The following is a 25,869-nucleotide window of genomic DNA, read 5'->3' as shown; positions in this document are numbered from 1 at the left end:
CTTTTCTTCCACTCCTTGTTCAAACGCATTAATGAAAGACATGTATTGAAGAGGATCCCCATCGAATACAGGTATTTTCCTGGATGGTAATGATGATGAACGCTGATGCTGAACAAGAGTTGCAGTTATTTCATTTTGTCTTTGTAAAATGGTACAAATGTCCTCCGACTGTCTTTCTCCCGCTGTAGGAATCGGCCTGGGCGGTGGAGGATCCACATTGTGAATTGTGTTGTGATGACCGTTTGAGCTTGTGGCTCACTCATTTCTGTTTCTGGCAGGATCCTTGCAGATGTGTTGCTTTCAGTTTGTACCATTTGCATTGCAGGTTTATCTTCATTGACTGGTGTACTGGGCTTGACTGCGGCTGAAGCAGCCGTTTTCCTGATTTCCCTTTCATAATATGAATTCATAGCATTGGACGATATGTTAGATATACTTTGAACTTCAGCAGCTTGGAGAACAGCTAACTTTGCAGAAGAGGCAGAAAGCAAAGCTTCGAGCTCAAGCTGTTCACGTTTCCTCCTTAGCTTTAGTTCTTGCTCCTCCAAAGCATGCTTCTCTTTTAGCACTGCCATACGAGCGAGTAATGCTGCCTTTTCTGCTTTTGCTTTTATTCTGGCAGAAGAAGTGGTGCTCACTTTATCACTAGATGAGCTTTTAGTGACTGAAGATTTACCAACAACATTTGAAACACTGTCCTCTGGCTTAACACCATCATCAACACCATGATCACCCTTTAAATGTAAATGTTCGCAACCTGATAACCATTCTTTCACTTCATGAGTGAACTCATCATAATGCATTGTTTTCGCTTTAAACCATGTTTCATGCTTTTCTTTTTCATCATCTGGTAACAAACACATCAATGAACCATGAACTGTTTTTGCTTCATTACACAAACCAACAAAATCATTGAATGATGCTTGAACCATAGAAGTTTCATTTTTTTCCATTGAGACCCTTATACTCTTTTAAATTATTAGCTTTATTTACTTTAGCTTTTCTATCACGTTGTAGTCTGTCCAGTTTTTCTGCAAGTGCCTTAGCAGTCAATTTCACCACTCGTTTTTCCTTTTCTGGATGCGCCCCAGCCTTGCTGGCGTTGCTACTTTGCACAGCTGACTCTGCAGCAGGCTCAGGGAGCCTGTCAGCAGCTTTATTTGTGTCCATAGTTCAAATGTCCCAAAACTCAAATATTTACCAAGTATTGAGGGTTTATGCGCACATGCAAAAGTTTGTTTATAAATCAGATTTATTATGTTTGACCACCAATGCATTGGAATTACGTCTTCTTAAATAAGTGTGCACACTTTTTATAAATGGCCATTTATTAGTAGCGCTACTCATACCTTGCGTTGGGCGCCGTGCTGATTCCGATGAAGAATTCTGAGTCCTCTCCAACATCCACTGAACAATCGCCAGAAATCCCACGTCGTCAGCTGACAGACCGATACTCCAGCTGTCCGCTGCTCGTGAACCCTCCACGCTAACGTTTCCAAACGGCATTCAGCTCTCCACGGCGATCGATCACTCAGACGTTAATTGTCCTGTTTGCGCCGAGCCCCCAAAACACCGCGGCGCAGTTGGCGTAAACTTTCCCCATAGAAAAGCGAGTTTGTGACTCTAATTGTAGAGGCTAAGCCTACACTTGAAGCCACTGAGGTGGTCGTTAACGGGGGGGTGACGCGATGTCACTGGTATGTATGAATTAAGTAAACAGTCCAATAACTCCAGCAGTACTTATCTTGTCCTTTTTGTTCTTTATTCCAATATCATCTTGACATAACAGCGCAGCGGTCACGAACTGTTTGCCTTCGTACAATTAACGACACACCTGACGCCGATTACGTGCGTCTACCTTAAATACCTTTACATCAACAAAACAGAAAAAGGTGACCTCTAGCGGCCACATAAGGTATTAACCCAAAATGGTTCCTACAGATAATGATATTAATTGTATGCTTCAGTGTGTCAGTACAGGTGGATTTCTCTCAACCTGGAACCTTGAGTACAGCGTCAAAAGCATAGATTAATTGGGGAAGTGCGAGTGCGAGGATACAGGGTATAATTGGGTTGAAATTGAAGGCTGAACTCGTGATTGTTTAGAGATGTCCGCCATGTCATAAACAAAAGAAGGCAAAATAATGACAGAAATGATTGACAACTATATTAATGAACAGACAACACATACTCAAATTGTTATATGTGAAATTATTTTTGGAAAGGGTCAGAAGAGATAGTTTGAATTTAGAACTCAGTGATATGATGCATGAATTAAACCTTATTGCAATAAACACTTGCAATGAAGAAAGCAGCTTACACTCAATTAATATGAACGCAAAGCCTTGATGCCATAGGCAATTTGTTTTGTTTTTGTTTGTTTGCTTAGTAAGTTTGGAAAACAAATTTGTGATCATACTTGTGGATCACAGTAACACATAATGATTTGGGATATGATTTGCTGATGCCTAGTTTTAGAGCTGTGAGCTATGAACTGTAAGCAATGCAAGGTTTTTCCTAACTCAGAAGTTTGACACATGCCAGACAACTTTCCTATGTAGGCATTTTGCTTACACTGAAAAAAAGGCCATGTTGGATTTACTTGATTCAATAGTGGACATCGGTTGCACACAAATGTTTTGCTTTGGCAGAAACTTAAACAATTGAGTTCAATCAACACAACTTGTTCATATTCAATAAACCTGTGCATTTTGTGTTCATAAAACGCGATTGAAACATGTTTAGATGAAATAAGTTGAGCTCTTGGAATATTTTAATCCTTCACAATTTTGTCATTTTATTTCAACACTATTCAATAACTTTTACCCCAATACTACTTGGTCACTTAAATACTACATGTTCTCTTCATATTATGTAATGTTCAACAAAGTCTAGATCCTGGTTACCATAAAAATTGAATGGATGTACAACAACTACCATCCTCCTATCTTTATCCTGGTTGCAGGGAAATAACCCTGAAGTAATAGGTTACAAGGCAGGGTACACCCTGGACAACTCATAAGTCTATCACAAACAACCATTTGCACTTACATTGACAGGTAATTTAGAATCACCAATTAACCTAGCTCTAACGACTGCATGGCTTTTAACTGTGGGGAGAAACCACAATACCCAGAGAGAACCAGTGCAAACTAGCCAGACTGTGGATTTGAACCCAGAATCTTCTTACTGTGAAGCAACAGCACTAACCACCATGCCACCAATCCAGACTTAACAAAAGCAGGAAAGCTATGATTTCAAGGCTTGATGCAGAATTGTTTTGTACGTTTTTGTCCTTGACAGGTTAAACCACAATAAATAGCGACAGCATACACGTGGTGTGTGTGTAATTGTCTGCCTCTTATAACTCCAGTGATTTTCCTGCAGTTTGACATCTCGTGCGATCTTGTGAATTTCATGAGTTCAGCAACTAACCACTCTTACTAGATTGTATCAGGTCATCTCAACAAGAACAAATTAAGTTGTTGAATTTCATACAGATCCTTCATGATTTAATTACGTTCATAGAAACATGAAATTATTGTGTTTAAATTACAAGTTAGACTTTTTTAATGTAACAACCACCCAATTTGCTCGATTTGACTGAGATCGAAGCCTTCCTGAAACCACGATCCAAAGCGTACGAGACTGAAAGTTATTGACTTACTTCACTCGAACATGAAATGAACAATTTAATCTAGCCTCTCTGCATATCATGTAGTTTCTACACTATATAGTTACACTTAACTTTAAAGCATGAGGCACTTATGTTAAATACACGCAAGATGCTTACGTAAATCCAAGAGTTGGCCAATCCCTTTTTTTCAGTGTACACTGTCACACATCAGAATTGCTGTATGCTGTATCACGCGCTGACCTTCACAGCACCCCACAGGCTGGTTTCGTTGATATCTTGTAGACGGTTCAGCGTCCAAAAGTAGTCTTGGGCGGAACTGTGTAGGTTATGCGGTAACCACAGTAGACACAATTTTAGAAGCAAAAGCACTAACTTCCTCACACTCTGCACAGAGTGCAGAACTCACAGCTGTCATACGTGCCTGTTCCCCTAACCCAACTGCAACATGGAAATCTTTTGAAGGCACTGTTGGAAGTGTTTATATTGCCAAAACAGTTAGCATTTTGTAAATGTGCTGCACACCAGAAAGGCTGCTCAGAGGTCACTGAAGGCAATAACTTTGCAGATCAAAGCCGCAAAAGCAGCAGCACAACAAACTATAGACACATTAATGTCTGACTCCTCAATGCAAATACCACTTGATGTGCTTATGAATGAACGAAAAGCCGCACCAACTACAGAACAAAGGAATGGTTAAACTGTGGAGCACAGCTAGAAAGTGGTTTGATGACTTGTAATGGCAAACCAATACTACCAAAGTCCCTACACAAATCAGCAGCATTATTGTCAACAGGAGGGGGATAGGAGTGGTAGATAAAATTTCGGAAATTTGTCGGAACATGCATGATTTGCCAAAACATAATGCACATAATGCGCATAATGCACACCACCTCATCCTTTTCATACGATCCACATGGGTTTTATTGAGCTAAATGAATGCCAAGGCTCAGAATACGCTCTAGTGATCATAGACGTGATCTCAAAATGGCCAGAAATCTATCCAGTAAAAAAAGCAGACGCCATCTCAGTAGCAAATGTTTGTGCAACCATTTCATTCCAACATATGGCATCCCCACTCTGATAAGATCAGACAATGGGACACATTTTGTTAATGAAGTAATCAGTAAGGTCTCTGAAGCACTAGGATTTAGCATCAAACATCACTGTGCACTGTTGGAAGTGCAAAGTGCCGGACTAGTGGAAAGAACTAACGGCAATAAAACAGAGACTGAGAAAATGCATGGAAGAAACAGGGAGACCATGGCCTGAGTGTGTAGGCCTAGTAAAAATGTGGATGAGACTGACACAAAGTTCTCAGAAACTCACACCTTTTGAAATCATTCACGGTAGACCATTTCCACTACCAATTACAAGTGAGCCCATACATAAGTCAATAAGAGAAACTACACTAGCCGAATGGATGACTAAATTACTTGAAAATAAAGAGATTGTTCTAAACAACCAACTGCCGAGTGACATCTCTCCAGTGTCTTGCAGGTTGAAACCAGGTGATTGGATCCTGATCAAAGTACTCCAAAGGAAAAATTGGAGTTCACCAAGGTGGGAAGGTCCACCTACTGCCTGCAAAATAGCAGAAAGACCGTCTTGGATCCATCAAAGTCACTGCAAAAAAGTGAGTGACAACCTAAACGTTTAGACGCCGACACCCCTAACTCCTGGTGATCTATTGGTGGAGGGAGGGCTGATCGGGTACACCCCGCCCTCTTCTTCTTGCCAGTAGTCTACTCATCAGAGGTCACAGGTGTGTCTGGTCATTGTGAAGACACTCGTCCTCCTAGTGGCTAATGTTGAACTCCTGGTGAGTTTATTAACACTCACCCGAAAGAAAGAAGATGAACAACACCACCTGCAGACAAGATGGACACATGACAACTCACATCTTCATGACATGACACAAGACCACATTCACCCATGGATGAACAACGCATGGTATCGATATATACATGACAGCACACCCAGAAAAGACTGCTATGTTTGCTCCTATATGCCCCCAACGACGCAGTACGCCACCTTGTACGCGAAGGCAATGGACATAATTCAAGCAAAGTGTGCCGCAAGCTACGCCAGCCTTGGGTATCAATTCCAGGGAATCGTGGTCAACCATGAGGAACCTCTCCAGATAGGGCTACGAAATGGCACATGTGACGAATGGTTCTGGGTTGACCTGAAAGTGAAGCACAGAAGTAAGGCTAAATCATTCCCAGTCTTTCTTGAAAACAATGGGAATTTAAGCCACAGCCTATGCTACCGCCAAGAGAACGGATCCACGCCAATGGGAAACACCACCAACTGCAAAGCAGTACAGACACACGCTCTTGGAGGGCCCGTGAAGAGCAGCAACATCTGCGCTCAGTGCGCTCCCATTTTCATATCTGACCACACTTTCAAGATAACCATGGACGCCACGTCAACATCAACGTCAACAACAAGGAAAAGACGAAGCACCCCAGACCTCAAGCAGCATGATTCCATATGGGGTTCCGATATCCCAGAGGAATTTAAACTTTGGACTGAAAGACAAAAGGTTCTGAATGCTTCATGTAAATTCAACGACGAACGGGATCAGGAGTTTGACACTCTGCGCATTGCAGTAATGCAACACAGGGTAGCATTGGACATGATTCTCGCCGAGAAAGGAGAAAGGTGTCCTCTTTAACAACACATGTTGCACATACATTCCAGATAATGTGCACTCACCGAACATGACTGATGCTCTGAAAACACTCAGACAACTTCGGGATGCACAACAACGAGACTATGCCACAAACACAGAAGACTGGCTTACGTGGCTTTTAAGTGGCTCTTGGAAGTCCCTGCTGATTAAAGGACTTGTTTTTGTTGGTGTTATAATACTGTTATTGTGTCTTTTCACTTCATGTGTCATACCATGTTTGAAGAACATGGTATCAAAAATGGTAACTGCTTCAATTCATGCTTGCATCACCCTGTCACAGAATGAAGAAGGTGATAATGAGATAGACACTTGGATATAACATACTCACGAAACCCACTATTTTATGATGTCTTGGCTAATAATGTTTACAAGTGGCCGTAGGCTGATACACTGTTAGTGGTTGCTATGTACATATACATATGTACAACAGGAGGGAATGTTAAGAGATTTTTTAGGATTTTGGGATTTTTATTATGTTATGCTTAAAAGTACGTTTCATTATCTAAATGTGTTTGCTCTTTCAGTATTCAGCTTAAATGGGGAAGTCACACTCTGTGCAGACTCCTAAATGGGGAAGTTACACTCTGTGCTCCACAGGAAGCCTGCACGCAGCACAGCTCTATTTTATCACTTCCTGTATCTCTTCCTGTATGTGCTCTATGAATAAAGACTGTTTCTTTTTACTGCAGGGTGCGAGTCTGCCAGAGTCTCACCCGTGTACACGATAAACCTGTCTGAGCGTTTTTATTCTGAACTGAGTTGCAATACAGGAAAACTCCTGACACTTTCTTTCCAATCTCCTTGTGTTTCAGGTCTTGGATCTGTTCCTGGGCTCCTGCACTCTGATATCCATCTCACCCGCTTGTAAGCATCCATCACAGCAGGCGTGGAAACCTGGAGGTTCCCTCCAGATTTCACAACGCTTTCTTTCCAATCTCCTTATGTTTCAGGTCTTGGATCTGTTCCTGGGCTCCTGCACTCTGATATCCATCTCACCCGCTTGTAAGCATCCATCACAGCAGGCGTGGAAACCTGGAGGTTCCCTCCAGATTTCACAACGCTTTCTTTCCAGTCTCGTTGTGTTTCACGTCTTGGATCTGATCCTGGGCTCCTGCACTCTGATATCAATCTCACCCGCTTGTAACCATCCATTACAGCAGGCGTGGAAACCTGGAGGTTTCCTCCAGATTTCACAACGCTTTCTTTCCACTCTCCTTATGTTTCAGTTCTTGGATCTGTTCCTGGGCTCCTGCACTCTGATATCCAGCTCACCCGCTTGTAAGCATCCATCACAGCAGGCGTGGAAACCTGGAGGTTCCCTCCAGATTTCACAAAGCTTTGTTTCCAATCTCCTTGTGTTTCAGGTCTTGGATCTGTTCCTGGGCTCCTGCACTCTGATATCCAGCTCACCCGCTTGTAAGCATCCATCACAGCAGGCGTGGAAACCTGGAGGTTCCCTCCAGATTTCACAACGCTTTCTTTCCAATCTCCTTATGTTTCAGGTCTTGGATCTGTTCCTGGGCTCCTGCACTCTGATATCCATCTCACCCGCTTGAAAGCATCCATCACAGCAGGCGTGGAAACCTGGAGGTTCCCTCCAGATTTCACAACGCTTTCTTTCCAGTCTCCTTGTGTTTCAGGTCTTGGATCTGATCCTGGGCTCCTGCACTCTGATATCAATCTCACCCGCTTGTAAGCATCCATTACAGCAGGCGTGGAAACCTGGAGGTTTCCTCCAGATTTCACAACGCTTTCTTTCCACTCTCCTTATGTTTCAGTTCTTGGATCTGTTCCTGGGCTCCTGCACTCTGATATCCAGCTCACCCGCTTGTAAGCATCCATCACAGCAGGCGTGGAAACCTGGAGGTTCCCTCCAGATTTCACAAAGCTTTGTTTCCAATCTCCTTGTGTTTCAGGTCTTGGATCTGTTCCTGGGCTCCTGCACTCTGATATCCATCTCACCCGCTTGTAAGCATCCATCACAGCAGGCGTGGAAACCTGGAGGTTCCCTCCAGATTTCACAACGCTTTGTTTCCAATCTCCTTGTGTTTCAGGTGTTGGATTTGTTCCTGGGCTCCTGCACTCTGATATCCATCTCACCCGCTTGTAAGCATCCATTACAGCAGGCGTGGAAACCTGGGGGTTTCCTCCAGATTTCACAGCGCTTTCTTTCCACTCTCCTTATGTTTCAGTTCTTGGATCTGTTCCTGGGCTCCTGCACTCTGATATCCATCTCACCCGCTTGTAAGCATCCATCACAGCAGGCGTGGAAACCTGTACGTTCCCTCCAGATTTCACAAAGCTTTGTTTCCAATCTCCTTGTGTTTCAGGTCTTGGATCTGTTCCTGTGCTCCTTCATTCTGATATCCATCTCACCCGTTTGTAAGCATCCATCACAGCCAGCGTGGAAACTTGGAGGTTCCCTCCAGATTTCACAAAGCTTTGTTTCCACTCTCCTTTTGTTTCAGTTCTTGGATGTGTTCCTGGGCTACTGCACTCTGATATCCATCTACACCCGCTTGTAAGCATCCATCCCAGCAAGCGTGGAAACCTTGAGGTTCCCTCCAGATTTCACAACGCTTTCTTTCCAATCTCCTTATGTTTCTGGTCTTGGATCTGTTCCTGGGCTCCTGCACAGTGATATCCATCTCACCCACTTGTAAGCATCTATCACAGCAGGCGTGGAAACCTGGAGGTTCCCTCCAGATTTCACAACGCTTTTCCTTCCAATCTCCTTATGTTTCAGTTCTTGGACCTGTTCCTTGGCTCCTGCACTCTGATATCCATCTCACCTGCTTGTAAGCATCCATCACAGCAGGCGTGGAAACCTGGAGGTTCCCTCCAGATTTCACAACACTTTCTTTCCACTCTCCTTGTGTTTCTGGTCTTGGATCTGTTCCTGGGCTCCTGAACTCTGATATCCATCTCATCCGCTTGTAAGCATCCATCACAGCAGGCGTGGAAACCTTGAGGTTCCCTCCAGATTTCACAAAGCTTTGTTTCCAATCTCCTTGTGTTTCAGGTCTTGGATCTGTTCCTGGGCTCCTTCATTCTGATATCCATCTCACCCGCTTGTAAGCATCCATCACAGCCAGCGTGGAAACTTGGAGGTTCCCTCCAGATTTCACAAAGCTTTGTTTCCACTCTCCTTGTGTTTCAGGTCTTGGATCTGTTCCTGGGCTCCTGCACTCTGATATCCATCTACACCCGCTTGTAAGCATCCATCCCAGCAAGCGTGGAAACCTTGAGGTTCCCTCCAGATTTCACAACGCTTTCTTTCCAATCTCCTTATGTTTCTGGTCTTGGATCTGTTCCTGGGCTCCTGCACACTGATATCCATCTCACCCACTTGTAAGCATCTATCACAGCAGGCGTGGAAACCTGGAGGTTCCCTCCAGATTTCACAACGCTTTTCCTTCCAATCTCCTTATGTTTCAGTTCTTGGACCTGTTCCTTGGCTCCTGCACTCTGATATCCATCTCACCTGCTTGTAAGCATCCATCACAGCAGGCGTGGAAACCTGGAGGTTCCCTCCAGATTTCACAACACTTTCTTTCCACTCTCCTTGTGTTTCTGGTCTTGGATCTGTTCCTGGGCTCCTGAACTCTGATATCCATCTCATCCGCTTGTAAGCATCCATCACAGCAGGCGTGGAAACCTTGAGGTTCCCTCCAGATTTCACAAAGCTTTGTTTCCAATCTCCTTGTGTTTCAGGTCTTGGATCTGTTCCTGGGCTCCTTCATTCTGATATCCATCTCACCCGCTTGTAAGCATCCATCACAGCCAGCGTGGAAACTTGGAGGTTCCCTCCAGATTTCACAAAGCTTTGTTTCCACTCTCCTTGTGTTTCAGGTCTTGGATCTGTTCCTGGGCTCCTGCACTCTGATATCCATCTCACCTGCTTGAAAGCATCCATCACAGCAGGCGTGGAAACCTGGAAGTTCCCTCCAGATTTCACAACACTTTCTTTCCACTCTCCTTGTGTTTCTGGTCTTGGATCTGTTCCTGGGCTCCTGAACTCTGATATCCATCTCATCCGCTTGTAAGCATCCATCACAGCAGGCGTGGAAACCTTGAGGTTCCCTCCAGATTTCACAACGCTTTCTTTCCAATCTCCTTATGTTTCTGGTCTTGGATCTGTTCCTGGGCTCCTGCACTCTGATATCCATCTCACCCGCTTGTAAGCATCCATCACAGCAGGCGTGGAAACCTGGAGGTTCCCTCCAGATTTCACAACGCTTTGTTTCCAATCTCCTTGTGTTTCAGGTCTTGGATTTGTTCCTGGGCTCCTGCACTCTGATATCCATCTCACCCGCTTGTAAGCATCCATCACAGCTGACGTGGAAACCTGGAGGTTCCCTCCAGATTTCACAACGCTTTCTTTCCAATCTCCTTGTGTTTCAGGTCTTGGATCTGTTCCTGGGCTCCTGCACTCTGATATCCATCTCACCCGCTTGTAAGCATCCATCACAGCAGGCGTGGAAACCTGGAGGTTCCCTCCAGATTTCACAACGCTTTCTTTCCACTCTCCTTGTGTTTCAGTTCTTGGATCTCTTCCGGGGCTCCTGCACTCTGATATCCATCTCACCCGCTTGTAAGCATCCATCACAGCAGGCGTGGAAACCTGGAGGTTCCCTCCAGATTTCACAACGCTTTCTTTCCAATCTTCTTATGATTCAGGTCTTGGATCTGTTCCTGGGCTCCTGAACTCTGATATCCATCTAACCCGCTTGTAAGTATCCATCACAGCAGGCGAGGAAACCTGGATGTTCCCTCCAGATTTCACAATGCTTTCTTTCCAATCTCCTTATGGTTCTGGTCTTGGATCTGTTCCTGGGCTCCTGCACTCTGATATCCATCTCACCCGCTTGTAAGCATCCATCACAGCAGGCGTGGAAACCTGGAGGTTCCCTCCAGATTTCACAATGCTTTCTTTCCAATCTCCTTATGTTTCAGTTCTTGGACCTGTTCCTGGGCTCCTGCACTCTGATATCCATCTCACCCACTTGTAAGCATCCATCACAGCAGGCGTGGAAACCTGGAGGTTCCCTCCAGATTTCACAACACTTTCTTTCCACTCTCCTTGTGTTTCAGGTCTTGGATCTGTTCCTGGGCTCCTGCACACTGATATCCATCTCACCCGCTTGTAAGCATCCATCACAGCAGGCGTGGAAACCTGGAGGTTCCCTCCGGATTTCGCAACGCTTTGTTTCCACTCTCCTTGTGTTTCAGGTCTTGGATCTGTTCCTGGGCTCCTGCACTCTCATATCCATCTCACCCGCTTGTAAGCATCCATCACAGCAGGCGTGGAAACCTGGAGGTTCCCTCCAGATTTCACAAAGCTTTGTTTCCAATCTCCTTGTGTTTCAGGTCTTGGATCTGTTCCTGGGCTCCTGCACTCTGATATCCATCTCACCCGCTTGTAAGCATCCATCACAGCAGGCGTGGAAACCTGGAGGTTCCCTCCAGATTTCACAACGCTTTCTTTCCACTCTCCTTGTGTTTCAGTTCTTGGATCTCTTCCGGGGCTCCTGCACTCTGATATCCATCTCACCCGCTTGTAAGCATCAATCACAGCAGGCGTGGAAACCTGGAGGTTCCCTCCAGATTTCACAACGCTTTCTTTCCAATCTCCTTGTGTTTCAGGTCTTTGATCTGTTCCTGGGCTCCTACACTCTGATATCCGTCTCACCCGCTTGTAAGCATCCATCAAAGCAGGCATGGAAACCTGGAGGTTCCCTCCAGATTTCACAACGCTTTCTTTCCAATCTCCTTATGATTCAGGTCTTGGATCTGTTCCTGGGCTCCTGAACTCTGATATCCATCTAACCCGCTTGTAAGTATCCATCACAGCAGGCGAGGAAACCTGGATGTTCCCTCCAGATTTCACAATGCTTTCTTTCCAATCTCCTTATGTTTCTGGTCTTGCATCTGTTCCTGGGCTCCTGCACACTGATATCCATCTCACCCGCTTGTAAGCATCCATCACAGCTGGCGTGGAAACCTGGAGGTTCCCTCCAGATTTCACAATGCTTTCTTTCCAGTCTCCTTTTGTTTCAGGTCTTGGATCTGTTCCTGGGCTCCTGCACTCTGATATCCATCTCACCCGCTTGTAAGCATCCATCACAGCAGGCGTGGAAACCTGGAGGTTCCCTCCAGATTTCACAACGCTTTCTTTCCAATCTCCTTTTGTTTCAGGTATTGGATCTGTTCCTGGGCTCATGCACTCTGATATCCATCTCACCCGCTTGTAAGCATCCATCACAGCTGGCGTGGAAACCTGTAGGTTTCCTTCAGATTTCACAACGCTTTCTTTCCAATCTCCTTATGTTTCAGTTCTTGGACCTGTTCCTGGGCTCCTGCACTCTGATATCCATCTCACCCGCTTGTAAGCATCCATCACAGCAGGCGTGGAAACCTGGAGGTTCCCTCCACATTTCACAAAGCTTTCTTTCCAGTCTCCTTTTGTTTCAGGTCTTGGATCTGTTCCTGGGCTCCTGCACTCTGATATCCATCTCACCCGCTTTTAAGCATCCATCACAGCTGGCGTGGAAACCTGGAGGTTCCCTCCAGATTTCACAACGCTTTCTTTCCAATCTCCTTTTGTTTCAGGTCTTGGATCTGTTCCTGGGCTCATGCACTCTGATATCCATCTCACCCGCTTGTAAGCATCCATCACAGCTGGCGTGGAAACCTGGAGGTTTCCTTCAGATTTCACAACGCTTTCTTTCCATTCTCCTTATGTTTCAGTTCTTGGACCTGTTCCTGGGCTCCTACACTCTGATATCCATCTCACCCGCTTGTAAGCATCCATCACAGCAGGCGTGGAGACCTGGAGGTTTCCTCCAGATTTCACAACGCTTTCTTTCCAATCTCCTTATGTTTCAGTTCTTGGATCTGTTCCTGGGCTCCTGCACTCTGATATCCATCTCACCCGCTTCTAAGCATCCATCACAGCAGGCGTGGAAACCTGGAGGTTCCCTCCAGATTTCACAAAGCTTTGTTTCCACTCTCCTTGTGTTTCACTTCTTGGATCTCTTCCTGGGCTCCTGCACTCTGATATCCATCTCACCCGCTTGTAAGCATCCATCACAGCAGGCGTCGAAACCTGGAGGTTCCCTCCAGATTTCACAACGCTTTCTTTCCAATCTCCTTATGATTCAGGTCTTGGATCTGTTCCTGGGCTCCTGCACTCTGATATCCATCTCACCCGCTTGTAAGCATCCATCACAGCAGGCGTGGAAACCTGGAGGTTCCCTCCAGATTTCACAAAGCTTTGTTTCCAATCTCCTTGTGTTTCAGGTCTTGGATCTGTTCCTGGGCTCCTGCACTCTGATATCCATCTCACCCGCTTGTAAGCATCCATCACAGCTGACGTGGAAACCTGGAGGTTCCCTCCAGATTTCACAGCGCTTTCTTTCCAATCTCCTTATGTTTCAGGTCTTGGACCTTTTCCTGGGCTCCTGCACTCTGATATACATCTCACCCGCTTGTAATTATCCATCACAGCCGGCGTGGAAACCTGGAGGTTCCCTCCAGATTTCACAACGCTTTCTTTCCAGTCTCCTTTTGTTTCAGGTCTTGGATGTTTTCCTGGGTTCCTGCACTCTCATATCCATCTCACCCGCTTGTAAGCATCCATCACAGCAGGCGTGGAAACCTGTAGGTTCCCTCCAGATTTCACAAAGCTTTGTTTCCAATCTCCTTTTGTTTCAGGTCTTGGATCTGTTCCTGGGCTCATGCACTCTGATATCCATCTCACCCGCTTGTAAGCATCCATCACAGCTGGCGTGGAAACCTGGAGGTTTCCTTCAGATTTCACAACGCTTTCTTTCCATTCTCCTTATGTTTCAGTTCTTGGACCTGTTCCTGGGCTCCTACACTCTGATATCCATCTCACCCGCTTGTAAGCATCCATCACAGCAGGCGTGGAGACCTGGAGGTTTCCTCCAGATTTCACAACGCTTTCTTTCCAATCTCCTTATGTTTCAGTTCTTGGATCTGTTCCTGGGCTCCTGCACTCTGATATCCATCTCACCCGCTTCTAAGCATCCATCACAGCAGGCGTGGAAACCTGGAGGTTCCCTCCAGATTTCACAAAGCTTTGTTTCCACTCTCCTTGTGTTTCACTTCTTGGATCTCTTCCTGGGCTCCTGCACTCTGATATCCATCTCACCCGCTTGTAAGCATCCATCACAGCTGACGTGGAAACCTGGAGGTTCCCTCCAGATTTCACAACGCTTTCTTTCCAATCTCCTTATGTTTCAGGTCTTGGACCCCTTCCTGGGCTCCTGCACTCTGATATCCATCTCACCCGCTTGTAATTATCCATCACAGCCGGCGTGGAAACCTGGAGGTTCCCTCCAGATTTCACAACGCTTTCTTTCCAATCTCCTTGTGTTTCAGGTCTTGGATCTGTTCCTGGGCTCCTGCACTCTGATATCCATCTCACCCGCTTGTAAGCATCCATCACAGCTGGCGTGGAAACCTGGAGGTTCCCTCCAGATTTCACAACGCTTTCTTTCCACTCTCCTTATGTTTCAGGTCTTGGATGTGTTCCTGGGGCCTGTTCTTCGTACCTCGCTAAGTAAGTTAGCCGGATTTGAATGTTGACGATTTCGCGTGATCTTGGATCGTTCGGTTCTCCGAAGCTCATCTGGGGCTTGCTGTCATAGCAACAGATCCGTAAGCGTAAACCTGCTCGGGAGCAGGTTTACTTTATGTAAACAGGATTAGATCGCGGCCACTCAGGTTTGTCCGCTGCAGTTATATGAAAGCAAGAGCGATATTTCGCCACTGTTTTACCATAAATAAATATTATCAATGTAACTAAAGATAATGTATTTGATTCTTTCATTGATTTCATACAGATACATACAGGTCATTTCCGAAAAAAAGGGAAATGTACTATTAATCATTCTATTACATGTAGTAGATCATGTCAGATGTAATTCATATTTTAGAGTAGTAATAGTAAATTACTACACTGTAAAAACGATAACTAGTAATTGTTGATTTGAGTAAAGTTTTCAAATTAAACTGACTTAGAAATAAAACTTTCCATTTACAACCTAAAATAGCTTGTCTGCCCAACAAATTTCTTCCATTGTTGTCCTAACTAAGATTTTCTAGCGAGCATAACAAAGATTATCAACTTTTGAGTAGATTTTTTGAGTCGAGTTGGGAACCGGTGGGAAACCCCGTAGGTGACTGGCACACGTCGTGGTCTGAATAAGTTTGAACTAGACCAAACGAGTCTGGGCAGACTGTGTGATAGTGGTTTGTCGATGTGTTCTGAACTGAAAACCTGCTAAGAAACTTTGAACAAACGTGGCCAAAATTGGATGAAAATTAAAATTTTTCGACCATTACGGATTTTACCTGGTCTGAAGTTGGAGTGTATTATTTGACCATTTTTTGGACAGGTGCGGGAGCTGCCGGCCATTTGCCCTAGCAGGTAAGCTAACGACATCTGTTATTAGGATTTTCTACAAGCGCTAGGCTGCATCCTCCTGAGGACCCAGGAGGGTGGAACGAGTAAAGCACTGAAAAAAAGCCAAACAATAACATATTTAAGTCATCTAAGGGACTTATATATCATGTTTAAGCTAGCGAAGGACCGCGCAGGGGGTTGAAAATGATATGCCAGGAGTTCGCTGTTCTCGCTGCTCTAGCGAGCCTTGAATCCCCAGCTAGCTATCGAAGCTGGTGGTAACAGACGTCTCCGAAAACGTAGAAGCATTTTTGCAAAAATGTGTTGTCTTAATAAACTGAGCAGATATTTGAAATTTACACAGCTACATTCTCGCCTGAAAATACCTTAAAAGTTTACTTTGTGACCCAGAAAGAGTAATAAGAGTAATATTAAAACTAAGTGGCTGCCGCCATTGTTTGAAACTAGAATCGGCTGGGCCGCGCTATGAATTCTGGCATAGGGTGGGCCACGAAGGATACACCTGACCCATCCTTCAAAGCTGTGGAAAGTATTGTATTGTTTTGAGAGCCTTTTTGTTGGTGGAGTATTGATTTTATGTACAATTCCACGGGTAGACGTGATCTGTACGTCCGACTTTGCACATGCGCAGTAAGGATCGGGGAGTCCGATCCGTAACTTTTTTTTCTCGTTTTTTTTCTACATTATATTGAAATGTTTCATTATTGCAAACATTTTCTCTCAGGCGGAGAGAGGTCGTGGAGTGTCAGCCTATGGTATCTGAGGTCCAGGAGAGATGACCTGCGCTGTTTTCCTCTGAGGAGGGAAGACTGTCCTAATTTATTCATAATTTAATTATTATTCAAATTGGGCATGATTTATACTTATATTGAAGCAGTACGGTATTTGCTGGGGTAATGCATTGGCCAACTTTATTATCTTGTGCTACCACTCCAGTCAAGGGCCTTGCCAGTGTTATATTGAAATCCTTACCCTGAACATTTCTGCCAGTACAAGAAAAGAGTCCCCATGCTAAATCGAAATTGTGAAACAGAAAGGCAATCTCATAATTTTGACTTAGCATGTATTTTTTTTCTTTGTGTGCTAGAAATAGGACTTCTATAGTCTGAGATTGTTAGGGAAAGAATACTAAGGCAGGTCACAGAATCTGATTGGTCACAGATTTTGGTGCAACTTAGAACATAATATGTATTTTCATATAGATACTGGGTTTTGTGGGAGGTGTTTCTATTCCTGTGCAAAAGACGTATTCATGAGAGATTTTTGAAGTAGGTAGGTTTTGCTGTTGATGACACAGTCAGGCATATAACATGGTGCAGACTGTCCAAGACAGCTACCCAGGAATTTTCTGTGCTGAATAAATGACAATATTTTGGTGAATGTATTGTTTAGATATCTGAAAATTTCATCGGATCACAAGCAAAGACCTCCTGGGGACCTTCAATGCATCCCTTGACAAAGTTGTGCCTGGCCTGCTGAAACTGTACTGGTCTAAGAAGGGAGCTCTTGGTGAGGAGATGGAAGACCTCCTGGATAAACTTGATGAACAGGTGAGTGAAGTGCTCCTTTATCTGACATTTTCAGAAGAGAGTATACTTTTCTCTTAACAGAAACTGAAAAAGATGTTGGCTTCAAATAAAACACATCAGTGGACATGTCAGTAAAAATGAATGTCATGAGTCATTGCTTTGTTCTTATTTGGCAGTATTTTATTTAATTTGTAAAACGAAAGTAAAATTGTTAACATGGTGTTGTTGTTGTTTTTTTGGGGCGGGGGGGGTTGTACGTTTTGCGTGTTGCTGGGTCTGACCTGTGCTTTACTTTCATTACTATGAGAGTTCTGATTTTGCATTGTGTATAGTACACCATGTTACTTCACTAATTGAAATTCTTGTTTTCCACTGAACACTCTTTAGACATCCAACACTGTGTCCAACGGGCACTGAGAGGCCTGCCCATTTTCCTCAAGAGAAGATGCAACAGAGGTTTCCTGAAGTGCTTAGTAAGTACAAAAAAGTAATGCAAGTAAAACTAATTGCTATGAGATGTTTTTAAAGGATGAGTTTATCCAAAATGGAAATGTACACTTTCTCAGTGCAGTCCAGATAATTTTATAGTGGGGATTGCAGTTGTCATAACTCTCACTCCTTTTTTTCTGCTGAGCAGCAGCTGGGCATTGTTAGTGGTTGTTCCATAACAGAAAATATTTTTGTACAAAACTCACAAGGTGGCATTAATTAAAAGAAAATAAGCTTTTTCTTCTTAAAACCTCCATGGGTCAAACGACCAGCATGGTATAGAGGTTAAAGTTAAAATCTTTAGAAATTTGTTTTGTCTTTAGTTTTTCTTAGCTTTCAATAATTCATATTTTACTTTTCTTCAGGACACTGACATTTTGGAACCAGTGTTGAACGGTGCATCAGTTGCCATCCTCACCATCCTACAAGATGACGATGCTGATACGTCTGTGCGAGAACATGCAGTTGTGTTGGAAGGGGACATTGTGCTACATAACATTCCAGATCTCTCTACTGCCCTGGCACACCTCTTTGGCCTTCTGTATGCCCTCAACATTGATTATCCAAAGCAGATGAGTTTTACCTTTGAAGCAATTCAGGCCATCTTATTTTGGCCTGGTCGGACAATATGAAGGTGAAGTGGATAAATCATTATTCGAAATGTAAATTTTAGTCAGATGAATCTGTATTGTTGAGAATATATGGTGAAAATTTGTCTTGTAGTATTTTAAAAGATTTGTTATAGTGTTAGTTTCCTCTTCATTGATGGTAACATTTCTAAGAACTTTTAACTTCCATAGTTCATCATAGTAAGCCTGTGTAAAATGTCAATGTCTGGGTGCATAGGCAATCGTTTGTAGCACTACCCTATTTAATGTGCAATAGTTATGTTCAGCTTTTACAAGACGGTCAGGGTGTGTGTGCATGAATTATTAAGTTGCTGGACACTTTTCTTTTTTGGTTCTGGACTCTGGAATTTTAACGTCTCTGCTGGGGTGCTCAAAGCACCCAAAAGAAACTGGCAACACGTTTTTGTTTGTTTGTTATTTCTTTTCTTTCTTTCTTTTTTTTTTTTTTAACAGAAATTCACCCTACTACCCATGACATTCTGAAATGTACTGAAAAGACTGTTGAACAAAATAAATAAGCTTTTAGATAACATTGAATTGTGCTTTGTTTTATTCTATATCTATTTATTAAGTGTTTTTTCAAGTATAATAACAACATACATTTTCCTTTGTTTATATAGGTAAATTTTCAACTCACTGGAGTAAGAATTGTATGATTACTGAACAAGAATATCTGTGTTTGGTGAAGGCAGAAATACATGGCATTGAAACCAGAATTTCTTCGTTAGACTTCCAGGATTATCCTAATTAGGTGAACAAGAAGATCCAAGTTGGCAGAACTTGTAAATCTTAGTTGAGTCAACAACAGTTGGCAAAAGTTGAGAAAACTCAAAAATCTCTTGCATCATGTTGCCTTGAAATTTTAAGTTTTCTCAACATTTTCTTTTTACAGTGTACGTGCAATCAAGATGAGAGACCACGGCTAAAAAAGCGAAGGTGGATTTGGGAAGTCTGTCGCAGCCATGTCCTGTCCGTTTGTACGCGAGCAAGGAAGGTGCAAGATTGATAAGGAGAGTTTACAGAATTTAGCGTATATTGCGGGATAGACAGGATCCTTTAGCTCGGCGCGACGGTGTGCTCATAGAGAGATATCGATTCTCCCGTGAGGGTATTATTTACTTAACACACTCTCTCTCTCTCTCTGTCTCTCTCTCTCTCTCTATATATATATATATATACTTACTGTACTGTATATACTTACTCCCGACTTACTGTGCATGCTTCAGTCACCCTTGCATGGAACAGGTAAAAGTGATGGAGTGTTATGTCAAACTACACACAAAAAAACCCACAATGTCAATAAATGTCACAGTACAAAGAGGGGTGTGACGAGGGGGTGCAGGACCACACCTGTCTTTATTTGCTCTGCCCTTTTCTTGGTTGCTGTTATAAACAAACAAACAGATTATTTCAGGGTCTGTTGTCATAGACTAAAGCAATATAAGTGATAAATATTACCATTCTGTAGAATATTTTTATATTTCACTTTTACTTGTTCCCATGTTCTAGTGGGTCCTGTTGTGCCTCTAATGTGAAAGAGGATATGATGTAATATCATATAATGTGGTATAATATAATATCATGGATCACTTACGAGTTTAATTTGTCAGCAACTTTCTGCCAGCCCTCTCTCCTTGCTTTTGCAGCCTTTGCAGTGTTCCCCTGCGTTTTAATTAAACTCTGAAACTCCTGATATCCCTCAATCAAGAGTTCTTGGTCTGCTGCGGTGAAATACTGTGCGCGCTCCTTCGACATCTTCGCCGACCAATCACAGGGTTGCCGATCAATGTTTCTACTATCGATGCGTAGCCCCTTTTAAGCCACCCAGTGATCTCAGATTACTTCATCCAGCTATACTAATCGTCAACAACAGGTGTGTTCGGAGAACCGGATTAGCGAGCTCAAAGTTAGCGCGATGATTTGATCTTGGATGTGTCATTTGATCTTGGATGTAGTAAGCGAGGTACGAAGAACAGGCCCCTGGGCTCCTGCACTCTGATATCCATCTCACCCGCTTGTAAGCATCCATCACAGCAGGCGTGGAAACCTGTAGGTTGCCTCCAGATTTCACAACGCTTTCTTTCCACTCTCCTTGTGTTTCAGTTCTTGGATCTCTTCCGGGGCTCCTGCACTCTGATATCCATCTCACCCGCTTGTAAGCATCCATCACAGCAGGCGTGGAAACCTGGAGGTTCCCTCCAGATTTCACAACGCTTTCTTTCCACTCTCCTTATGTTTCAGGTCTTGGACCTGTTCCTGGGCTCCTGCACTCTGATATCCATCTCACCCGCTTGTAAGCATCCATCACAGCAGGCGTGGAAACCTGAAGGTTCCCTCCAGATTTCACAACGCTTTCTTTCCACTCTTCTTATGTTTCAGGTCTTGGATCTGTTCCTGGGCTCCTGCACTCTGATATCCATCTCACTCGCTTGTAAGTATCCATCAAAGCAGGCGTGGAAACCTGAAGGTTCCCTCCAGATTTCACAACGCTTTCTTTCCAATCCCCTTGTGTTTCAGGTCTTGGATCTGTTCCTGGGCTCCTGCACTCTGATATCCATCTCACCCGCTTGTAAGCATCCATCACAGCAGGCGTGGAAACCTGGAGGTTCCCTCCAGATTTCACAAAGCTTTCTTTCCAAACTCCTTATGTTTCAGTTCTTGGACCTGTTCCTGGGCTCCTGCACTCTGATATCCATCTCACCCGCTTGTAAGCATCCATCACAGCAGGCGTGGAAACCTGTAGGTTCCCTCCAGATTTCACAACGCTTTCTTTCCACTCTCCTTGTGTTTCAATTCTTGGATCTCTTCCTGGGCTCCTGCACTCTGATATCCATCTCACCCGCTTGTAAGCATCCATCACAGCAGGCGTGGAAACCTGTAGGTTCCCTACAGATTTCACAACGCTTTCTTTCCACTCTCCTTATGTTTCAGGTCTTGGATCTGTTCCTGGGCTCCTGCACTCTGATATCCATCTCACCCGCTTGTAAGCATCCATCACAGCAGGCGTGGAAACCTGTAGGTTGCCTCCAGATTTCACAACGCTTTCTTTCCACTCTCCTTATGTTTCAGGTCTTGGATCTGTTCCTGGGCTCCTGCACTCTGATATCCATCTCACCCGCTTGTAAGCATCCATCACAGCAGGCGTGGAAACCTGAAGGTTCCCTCCAGATTTCACAACGCTTTCTTTCCACTCTCCTTATGTTTCAGGTCTTGGATCTGTTCCTGGGCTCCTGCACTCTGATATCCATCTTACCCGCTTGTAAGCATCCATCACAGCAGGCGTGGAAACCTGAAGGTTCCCTCCAGATTTCACAACGCTTTCTTTCCACTCTCCTTATGTTTCAGGTCTTGGATCTGTTCCTGGGCTCCTGCACTCTGATATCCATCTTACCCGCTTGTAAGCATCCATCACAGCAGGCGTGGAAACCTGAAGGTTCCCTCCAGATTTCACAACGCTTTCTTTCCACTCTCCTTATGTTTCAGGTCTTGGATCTGTTCCTGGGCTCCTGCACTCTGATATCCATCTCACCCGCTTGTAAGAATCCATCACAGCAGGCGTGGAAACCTGGAGGTTCCCTCCAGATTTCACAACGCTTTCTTTCCACTCTCCTTGTGTTTCAGGTCTTGGATCTCTTCCTGGGCTCCTGCACTCTGATATCCATCTCACCCGCTTGTAAGAATCCATCACAGCAGGCGTGGAAATCTGGAGGTTCCCTCCAGATTTCACGACGCTTTCATCACCAGTGGACTTAACTTTTTCGCCTTGACTTGGACCTCATTGGACGAAGTCCTCTGCATGTTATCTTTGCTTTCATTTTTAAATAAATAAACATGAAATAAAACAATATGCCTTTTCCATTAGGTTATTCCATGTTAATCCATATAAAGTGGCAAACAGAGTGAAATGTAAATGAAACAGGACACATTGTTTATAAAACATTTATGCCCTACTCATTATTGTGATGATAATACAAACTCAACTTATTAAATGTTAAACATGAAAGCTGCTCGTACTAAATTTAATATAACAACAAGTTTTTACCCCTCAGTCCTAAAAGGCTGATAATGGTGGCATAGACAAGTTTGTGAATGAGGTGATGTAGGAACTGATACCGTGTTTATCTATTAACAATCTCAGGTGATTTTAAATTTCAGTAATCTCAAACGACTCAAGGTCAATGTAACAGGTTAAGTTTTCTTAAAATGATAAAAGGCTCGTGTTCAAGCTGATACTTAAATTGTATTCTTTAGAAATCAGTTTTGGTTCTGTGAGGGGAAACACAATGAGGAAAAAAATGCACAAAAGAACAGCATGAAACAAAAAACAAAATACAACAAGAAAATCTCAAAACATGAGAAATACGAAGAGGAAACAAGAACTAAATGCATGTGGAAAAAATTATAACAAAACAAAAGCAACATTTAAAAAGACCCAAACGAAAACAAATTAACAAAGAGAATAACATGAGAACACAGGGATTGGACAAGGCAGAAAATAAGAAAAAGGTGAACAAATGAGATAAAACAACATTTAAACACCAAGAAAATTAAAGATGACAAATTTTAATGACATGGATGAAAGCAGGAGAAAATAAAGATTTGGCAATGAGTGGGTGGAAACAAGGGAAATTACAAACTGGGAGTCTTCATCCTTCCTGCCACTCAAAACCTGTCATTGTACCAGAAAGGAACGGCACACGTCATCCTTTGTCATGCAGCCACTTTAAAAGTTACTTTAATTTTCAAACTGATGCTGTGTGTATCAACACATTCACAAGTTATCACATTCACAAACTTGAGTGCCGAGATTGTGAATGTGATAACTTGTGAATGAGTTGATGTATGGTGTCGAACTTGATGCTGTGGGTGTGTCTACTAAAATTTTTCCACAAATTCAAATCACAGTTACTTTGACTTCAAGATCAAGGTCAGAGGTCAAGTTTTCTCATAATCTTGTGAATGCACCACATAATACCTTCTGTCATCGATTACATCTGCATACAGTATCAGTGTTCTTTGGCTAGCTGATCACATTAATCATCACATGTGACATCTGCATTACATTACATACCTCCATCGTGTCTGCATAATAGTGAAAGGCATGAAACTCTGGCTGCTGGCTTTTTTCATAATCACTTTAATATATGCAACAACGATTAACATCTGTATTGTTGCTCATTCTATTTAATGATATAAAACACATTAGAGTCAAATAGTTTTTCAGCTAATCAGTACATTAACAAAACTCTTCACATTATTTCTTAAACTTTCTGTGTGACAGGATTTTGTTTTTTAATATTTTATAGAAGAAAAACAACAAATAATCATTAGATAAATCACTAATGCCAATAAATGTTTCAACAATACAGTGTTCAGACCAAAGTTTTGCCTTTTGTATCTTTCACAATACAGTTACAACCAATAACTGACATCTTCTTTTGTTGTTGTTTTCTACATTAAAGCAAAGGTAAATCTTTCAGCTGCAGGTCTGTACAAGCAGCAGTAAGTTTGTACTGCACACAGGCTTTTACTGCCAAGCATGATGGGTTTTTTTTTTTTTTACCTGTTCTTAAAATATTTGAAATATCGTTTTGCATCACTTTGCATCTTTGACTTTCTATTTACTCTGCATAAAATCTAAATTTGTATAATTTAATCTGGAAAGTAGACCATTGGATTGTATATAAAAGTGAGCATTGTGGCCAGTGGCATTATGTTTTTTGTTTTTGAAACTAGTTATGAAAAGCATGGGAGATCTGTCTGAGAAACTCAATGCTGAAGAAAGAAGCCACATCCAAAGGCAGGCCCTGCTTTACTATTTTATCCTCAATGAAACTACAATTGAAAATAAAGATTGTACTATATTAAAAAAATACTCTGAGCCGTGAATCTGGTAAAAGTGTTCACTGAGGTTAAGATCTGCAAATAGGCTTGTAGACTTATATTTTCACCCCTGCTGGCCATTAAAAAGAATGCAGGTTTGAGACTTTCACTTTTCAGGCTATGTCAATGAATCCAGTCTGTGATTGCAGCCCTAAGCCACTCCACACAAACACTGCCTGCATCGATATCATATAATGGAGATATTTTTTTATTGTAGAAATCTCCATAAATAGTTGTGCGTTGAAGAGTAAACTCCTGGCTGAATTTTACAGCAGATTATTTCATTCTCATTCAAATTCTTCTTAGACATCAGGCAGAAGGATATGTGGAAATTCTTTTCGGAGCACAGGAAGCGATAAAGCAAATGAAATGTGAAATGCTGCAGCTCACCATGACACTGAACCTCCTCAACACCCTCATCACATGAATAAATGGCCTCGCTGAGCTGTTTTCTGACTCCACCTTATGTAATCCTTCACATTTCACAAATATATTAAATTAAATTTGCTAAAGAAAGTTGCCAAAGTGGGGAAATGCCTATAGCAACAATAATTTGCAGTTAAAACAGGATCCAATCAAATTTGACATAGTAAAGTTAATAAACCGATTTAGAGTGTTAGAAATTTGAAATGCAAAATGGTTACATTTCTAGTTATATATTTATCCACAGATTAATGGAACCAATCAGAATTTTAGTTGTATAATTTCCATCCCATTCACAGGTCCATAAATGAAAGTAAATACACAGCTGCACACTTTTTGTGCACAGCAACATCTGTAGCTTTCCGTACGACTGTGTGGCGGCCAGGCCTCTGAGCTTGGGCCTGATGTCTCTCATTTATCTTCTAGAGGCGTCAGATTCAGCACTTTGGCTCCAGAGTTATTACTTTCTTTATAAAACAACAGCCAAAGATAACACCCTTGACTCCTTCCATATTTTTTTCTCTGTTTGTTTGTCATCTCCTTTTAAAAAACCGATATGTTAAGTTAACCATAAAACAAGCAAAAGAAGGTTGATTTTTTTTAAGTAAATCATTTTGTACTGGCATTAGTTTTTTAGAAAATAAAGGGCAGTTTGTAGTATACTACAGTATTTATACATGTTTTTTTATTTGTAATTTTAACATGTTTTTAATTAAAGTTACAGTATATCTTCATAGCATCCAAGTGGCAGTTTCTTCAGCTTTTCTTTCCAGCTCAATTCAAATTGGATTTTGTGCCATTTCATTTCAACTTAACAAACAAGAAGTAAAGGGACAAAAATTGCAATTTTTTAAAGTCAGTGAATGTAAGACTGAACTGAAAAAAAAGCATGTTGATTTTTACAGATCATATTCTCTGTATTTTTCAGCAGACTTAATTTCTTTGGACATTTCTAATAAAAAGAGCTGCAGAATTGGTGACAAAATAAATTTAAAAAACACTTAACCCATATAGTGAAAGGATCTGATTGTTCTGTTATGCATTGCTTTTTCTTTGGTTCAAAAGCTAGAAAATCACAGATGTAGGTATTTGTGTCTTGGCTGTGTTCTGTATCTTTTATAACACTGTGC

At 42.7% G+C, this 25,869-nt stretch overlaps 2 long non-coding RNA genes across 2 annotated transcripts; both read left to right on the top strand.

Annotated features, from left to right (window-relative positions):
• The first annotated feature begins 15,318 nt into the window (after positions 1–15,318).
• Positions 15,319–16,589, top strand: LOC112845744 (uncharacterized). Its single transcript, XR_003218612.1, has 2 exons — positions 15,319–15,789; positions 16,511–16,589. It is a non-coding gene; the product is annotated as an uncharacterized LOC112845744 (long non-coding RNA).
• Positions 16,590–17,178: 589 nt separating this feature from the next.
• Positions 17,179–18,716, top strand: LOC109197801 (uncharacterized). The gene is made up of 3 exons (XR_002058863.2): positions 17,179–17,336; positions 17,703–17,788; positions 18,170–18,716. It is a non-coding gene; the product is annotated as an uncharacterized LOC109197801 (long non-coding RNA).
• The last annotated feature ends 7,153 nt before the right edge of the window (positions 18,717–25,869 follow it).

The sequence above is a fragment of the Oreochromis niloticus genome, unplaced genomic scaffold (genome assembly GCF_001858045.2).
Source record: "Oreochromis niloticus isolate F11D_XX unplaced genomic scaffold, O_niloticus_UMD_NMBU tig00008701_pilon, whole genome shotgun sequence".
Lineage (NCBI taxonomy): Eukaryota > Metazoa > Chordata > Actinopteri > Cichliformes > Cichlidae > Oreochromis > Oreochromis niloticus.
The sequence above is the reverse complement of the archived record's forward strand: the minus strand, read 5'-3'. Positions and strand labels throughout refer to the sequence as shown.